Source organism: Podarcis muralis, chromosome W, assembly GCF_964188315.1.
Source record: "Podarcis muralis chromosome W, rPodMur119.hap1.1, whole genome shotgun sequence".
Lineage (NCBI taxonomy): Eukaryota > Metazoa > Chordata > Lepidosauria > Squamata > Lacertidae > Podarcis > Podarcis muralis.
The window spans coordinates 30,167,599-30,174,231 of record NC_135674.1 but is presented as its reverse complement, the minus strand read 5'-3'; positions in this window follow the sequence as shown (position 1 = coordinate 30,174,231).

Sequence of the window (6,633 nt, the reverse complement as noted above, 5' to 3'; positions counted from 1 at the left end):
CTACCAAGATGATTTTGAACCCGACCAGAGTGATAGCTGGGCTAGTTGGGATGTATGAACTTAAGAAACAGAATTGGAGCTTCACCTTTGAACAACTAGCCCTGGCTGAAAGAATTACTGCGAGGAATGAGAAAGTCCTTTATCGAATTTGGGGATTTAATATAAGAGATTTCGAAAGAAGCTGGCCGAGAGGGACTGAAAAGGACTTGAGAGCCTCGGACGTAAGGGCACCAGGCTAAAAGATAGATTAATGGCTCTTGGTTTGGGGCTGAAACCGGGGAGGGAAAAGGAGGGTGTGGGAGCCCAAAGGGGGCCTGTTTCATTATGCAGTGTTTAAAATGTTTTTTACGTCAATTATTATTTCTAAAATGGGGAATTCGTGGATGGGAACCAGGGACAACCTTAGGAATAGTACTCTTTTTTGCTATTTCTTTCTTCTTTTCTGTTTTCTGTACTCTTTTGCCTTTTCATCTTTTCATACAACTTAAAAGTTACTGTTTAAATTGATGTAATATAATGAAACAATGGTTAAAATTGATTATAAAGAAGTGTATTAATTAATAATATACGGTTATGACACTGTCAGGGGCTCAGGGGCAGAGCCACAGGGGAAAGAGCAGTTGGAGAGCGAAGGGGAGGAATCTGAGGGGAGCCTAGGAGGGTATGACAGTGACCCGAGAGATTCCATGAGTCTCTCTCTTCAACGGTCTAAAGTTACAGACGTAGGGATGCGCGCCACGGATGTAAAACCAACAATGAACTTCAATAAAGACCTTTGTATATAAAGAGACACTGGCGTTGGTCCTTTGTGAGCTGGGACCTGAGGCACCCCTGACAGACACTAAGGTTAAAAATTTGCTGGACAAAATAGTGGAAGTGGAATACAAGAAGGGGAGGTGTGGGGAAGTCAAGATAAGATGTCACTGAAAAGGAGGTTTAAAAGGTGGAATTTTTGTTCGTTTTTTTTTTCTTTTATTATGATGGTGTGTGCTTTCTATGTTTTTTTGATATATGCTTTGTACTTTTTGGAAATGATAATAAATATTATTTTTAAAAAAAACAAAGAAGGAGACTCCACCACACTCCTTGGCAGCAAATTCCACTGTCGAACAGCTCTTACTGTCAGGAAGTTCTTCCTAATGTTTAGGTGGAATCTTCTTTCTTGTAGTTTGAATCTATTGCTCCGTGTCTGCTTCTCTGGAGCAGCAGAAAACAACCTTTCTCCCTTCTCTATATGACATCCTTTTATATATTTGAACATGGCTATCATATCACCCCTTAACCTCCTCTTCTCCAGGCTAAACATGCCCAGCTCCCTTAGCCGTTCCTCATAAGGCATCGTTTCCAGGCCTTTGACCATTTCGGTTGCCCTCCTCTGGACACGTTCCAGTTTGTCAGTGTCCTTCTTGAACTGTGGTGCCCAGAACTGGACACAGTACTCCAGGTGAGGTCTGACCAGAGCAGAATACAGTGGCACTATTACTTCCCTTGATCTAGATGCTATACTCCTATTGATGCAGCCCAGAATTGCATTGGCTTTTTTAGCTGCCGCGTCACACTGTTGGCTCATGTCAAGTTTGTGGTCAACCAAGACTCCTAGATCCTTTTCACATGTACTGCTCTCAAGCCAGGTGTCCCCCATCTTGTATTTGTGCCTCTCATTTTTTTTGCCCAAGTGCAATACTTTACATTTCTCCCTGTTAAAGTTCATCTTGTTTGTTTTGGCCCAGTTCTCTAATCTGTCAAGGTCGTTTTGAAGTGTGATCCTGTCCTCTGGGGTGTTGGCCACCCCTCCCAGTTTGGTGTCATCTGCAAATTTGATCAGGATGCCCTTGAGTCCATCATCCAAGTCGTTGATAAAGATATTGAATAAGACCGGGCCCAAGACAGAACCCTGTGGCACCCCACTAGTCACTCTTCTCCAGGATGAAGAGAAACCTTTGGGTTCGTTCGGTCAGTCAGCCAGTTACAAATCCACTGAGTGGTAGCATAGTCAAGACCGCATTTTACCAGCTTCTCTACAAGAATATCATGGGGCACCTTGTCGAATGCCTTGCTGAAATCAAGGTAGGCTACATCCACTGCGTTCCCTTCATCTACCAGGCTTGTAATTCTGTCAAAAAACGAGATCAGGTTAGTCTGACATGACTTATTTTTCAGAAATCCATGCTGACTATTGGTGATCACAGCATTCCTGTCTAGGTGCTCACAGACTGTTTGCTTAATGATCTGCTCCAGAATCTTCCCTGGTATTGATGTCAGACTGACTGGGTGATAATTATTTGGGTCCTCTCTTTTCCCCTTTTTGAAAATAGGGACAACATTTGCCCTCCTCCAGTCTGCCGGGACATCGCCTGTTCTCCAGGTATTCTCAAAGATGACTGCCAGTGGTTCTGAGATCACATCTGCCAGTTCTTTTAATACTCTTGGATGCAGTTCATCTGGCCCTGGAGACTTGAATACATCTAAACTAGTTATTCTGGGCTGTGTTTCCTCGGCTGAATCATTTGCTCCAAATTCTTCAGGTCGGGCATTGTTTTCTTTATCGGAGAAGATTGAGGCAAAGAAGGCATTGAGGAGTTCAGCCCTTTCTGTGTCCCCTGTTTGCATTTCACCATCTTCTCCTCTGAGTGACCCCACTGTTTCTTTGTTCTTCCTTTTGCTACGGACATACCCATAATAGCCTTTTTTGTTGCTTTTAACCTCTCTAGCAAGCCTGAGTTCATTCTGTGCTTTAGCTTTTCTGACTTTCTGTCTACATGTGCTGGCTATTTGTTTGAATTCCTCTTTGGTCATTTGCCCCTTTTCCATTTTTTGTACACATCCTTTTTTAATCTTAACTCAGTTAAAAGTTCTTTAGATAGCCACCCTGGCTTCTTTAGGCACCTTCCATGTTTCTGTCTCATTGGTATTGCCTGAAGTTGTGCTTTTACTATCTCCCTCTTAACAGACTCCCAGCCATCATGAACTCCCTTTCCTTTTAGTATTACTGTCCATGGGATCTCACCCAGCACTTCCCTAAGTTTTATGAAGTCGGCTTTCTTAAAGTCAAGAAATTGAGTCCTAGTATGCTTGGCTGCTCCTTTCCGCTGTATAGTAAACTTCAGAAGAGCATGATCACTCGCGCCTAATGATCCTTCCACTTCTACCCCACTAACCAGGTCATCAACATTGGTTAGGACCAGATCTAAAATGGCTGTTCCTCTTGTTGCTTCTCCCACTTTCTGGACAATGAAGTTGTCTGCAAGGCCAGTGAGGAATCTGTTTGACCGTATGCTCTTGGCTGAGTTTGACATCCAACAAATAACCGGGTAATTGAAGTCCCCCATTACTACTATCTCCCTTCCTTTTGCATGCTTGGCCATCTGTTCCAGGAAGGCATCATCTATGTCCTCCGTTTGGCTTGGGGATCTATAGTAAACTCCCACAATGAGGTCTCTGTTATAGAAATAGATTGTATCCCTCCATTATTACATTCCAATCGTGGGACTTATCCCACCAGGTTTCAGTGATTCCTATTATGTCATATTTAGTTTGCTGTACCAAGAGCTCAAGCTCATCTTGTTAATTTCCCATGCTTTGCGCATTAGTGTACAGACATTGAAGTCCATTAATCATTCCCCCGTGTCTCTTATTTAAGGATTTTTTCCTCCCACCACTAGGTCTGTGTGCTGTTTGCTCCATTTGGTCTATGACATTTGGATGATCATTTTCATCAATTGATAGACTCCTACCTTCAGGAGCACTGTCTCCCTCCCCCACATTAGTCAGTTTAAAGCCCTCCTGATGAGGTTTCTGAGATTTTTGGCAAAAACATTCCTCCCAACCGTTGTGAGGTGCAGCCCATCGCTTGCCAGAAGTCCATCTTCAAGAAACTGCAGTCCGTGATCTAAGAATCCAAACCGTTCCTGTTTACACCATTTGCGAAGCCAGCTGTTCACTTCCACTATTTTTCCCTCTCTCCCTGGGCCACGTCGTTCAACTGGGAGGACAGATGAGATGACAATTTGTGCATTTAATTGCTTCAATTTCCTGCTCAGAGCCTTGTAGTCTCTTTTGATCTTCTGGAGGCTATTGCTTGCAGTGTCATTGGTTCCCACATGAACCATGAGGAAGAGGTATTTGTCAGTGGGTTTTATGATTCCTTGCAGTCGTTCAGTTACATCTTGGATCTTAGCCCCAGGGAGACAGCACACCTCCTAAGACATCTTGTCAGGCCCACGGATCACTGCTTCTGTTCCCCTCAGTAGGGAATCCCCTATCACCACTACACGCCTCCTCTTAGGTTTAGTCGGGGTTCTTCCGTGAGCTGTCCGTTCCAAGGTCGCTTGCACATTCCCGGAGGACTGACTTTGCTGCTCGTCTTCATATACCTGATCGACTGTAATGAGGGAGAGATCCTCAAATGGAGTCTGTTCTTTGTCTTCCATGCTAGGGGAGAGGACTTCAAAGCGATTGTGTATTTCTAAACAATCAGAGCGAACCCTGGGCCTCCTACTTCTTTGAGTCACGTTTCTCCATATTCTGGCACCTGTGTTGGTGAACTAGCCTCCTTCTCAGGGGTGTCCCCTGTCTCCTCCTTGGTGGAGACGGTGTTCTCTGTTGCTTCCAAGAAGAGCTCCAGCTCTCTAATTCTTTGGAGCGTAGCTACATGTTCCTCCAGTTGCTGGACTTTGTCTTCTAAGAGGGCAATCAACATACAATTGCTGCAGGTAAAGCTGCCTGCAACCTTTGGCAAGATGGCAAACATTGTGCAGGAACCGCAGGCGACTGCAGCTGTTCCCTCACCCTCCATCTTGAAAACGTGTCGTTGGGGGTGGCTACAGTGCTCCTCCATCTTAAAAAGCGTGAAGACAGGACAAATAACCCCCCCAAAAAACCTAGGTCTCCCCCAACAAACGTTTGAGACTAGCTCCCCTAAATCTAAAAGATGGATCAAACTGCGCACGCCGCTGCCCTGCAAGCTCTGATAAGCTCCTCCCACAGCTAATCACCTGACTCAACAGAAACCCTGCCCCCTCTGACCTTTGCACAGGGAGAGCAGCTAATCAGCCACAAACACACACACAAGAAAACCCTTATGTGCTATAAGAAATTATGTGCTATAAGAAACCAAGAAACCTCCTGCTGGGTCAGACCAAAAGCCAAGAGCCTTTCTTCCTCCAGTACCCAATCAGATGCCTCCAGGAAAGCCAGCAACAGCCCTCCCCAATTGTTGCTCCCCAGCAACTAGAATTCAGAGACATACTGCCTTTGTACAAGGATCTATCACTTCTCCTTTGGGCAGACCACTCCTCCATGATTTTGTCTGATTCCCCTATAAGCCAGTGACCATGAGCACATCCTGTGGCTTTTTAGTACCATGCATTCATTATGCATAGCATGAATAAATACTTTGTTCTATTCTGCTGCCCACTTATTCCAATCCAAATTGTACATTTTAAAAACTTCTCTATAAGTTAAGAATGCACATTGTCAGGGGCTCAGGAGCAGAGGCACAGGGGAGAGAGGAAATGGAGAGCGAAGGGGAAGAATCTGAGGGCAGCGGAGGGGAGAATGACAGTGACCCGAGAGATTCCATGAGCCTCTCCAGCGAATCAGAAGATTCCCAGAAGGGGGCGCCGACGGTCAGGGCAAGGGGGGTCCCAGGGGGGACACACCAGAAGCAAGGGGCCAGCGGGGACTCCCAAAGCAGCAGCTGGAGATCAGGACCAGCTTCCCCACCAGAGCGTAGTGGGGGGGAAGAGTCCCATGTGTCTGGGCCAGCGTCTCCTCCAGCAGGGAGGGAAGAGGAGTCAGGGCTGACCACGCCTCTATCGGAGAGTGGGGGAACGGAGGGGAGGTCAGACCCAGCTAGCCAGCGTCTCCTCCAGCAGGGAGGGAAGAGGAGTCAGGGCTGACCACGCCTCTATCGGAGAGTGGGGGAACGGAGGGGAGGTCAGACCCAGCTAGCCTCCCCGAAGGGGGAAGCAGTGACAGGAGCAGTGTAACGGTCAGGAGGAAGGTGGCCGGCTGGGCGCGCGCGCCAGGTTCGAATGTACAGGCGCGCGGGACAGCAGAAAACCCGGATTGGGAACCAGGTCCTAAAGCCCGCCGGAGGCAGGGGGAAGACTCAGGGGACTCAGCGTCAGAAGAGTCTAGGAAGGGCAAGACCCCAGCGGACAGGCGGACCCAGAGGAGGAAAGAGCAAAGGAAGAGGTGGAGCAAGGCTAGAGTCTTAAACTGGTGTCTGGGGGGAGGAGATTCAGACGGAGCTTCGGCGGTCTAGAGTTTGAGACGTAGAGCTGCGCGCCGCGGCTGTAAAAGCGAAAATGAGCTTCAATAAAGACTGTTTTATATAACAACGAACTGGCGTTGGTCCTTTGTGAGCTGGGACCTAGGGCAGCTCTGACACACATGATTTGCAGTGCATGTTTAAAGGTAAAGGTAAAGGTACCCCTGCCCGTACGGGCCAGTCTTGACAGACTCTAGGGTTGTGCACCCATCTCACTTAAGAGGCCGGGGGCCAGCGCTGTCCGGAGACACTTCCAGGTCACGTGGCCAGCGTGACATCGCTGCTCTGGCGAGCCAGAGCCGCACACGGAAACGCCGTTTACCTTCCCGCTAGTAAGCGGTCCCTATTTATCTACTTGC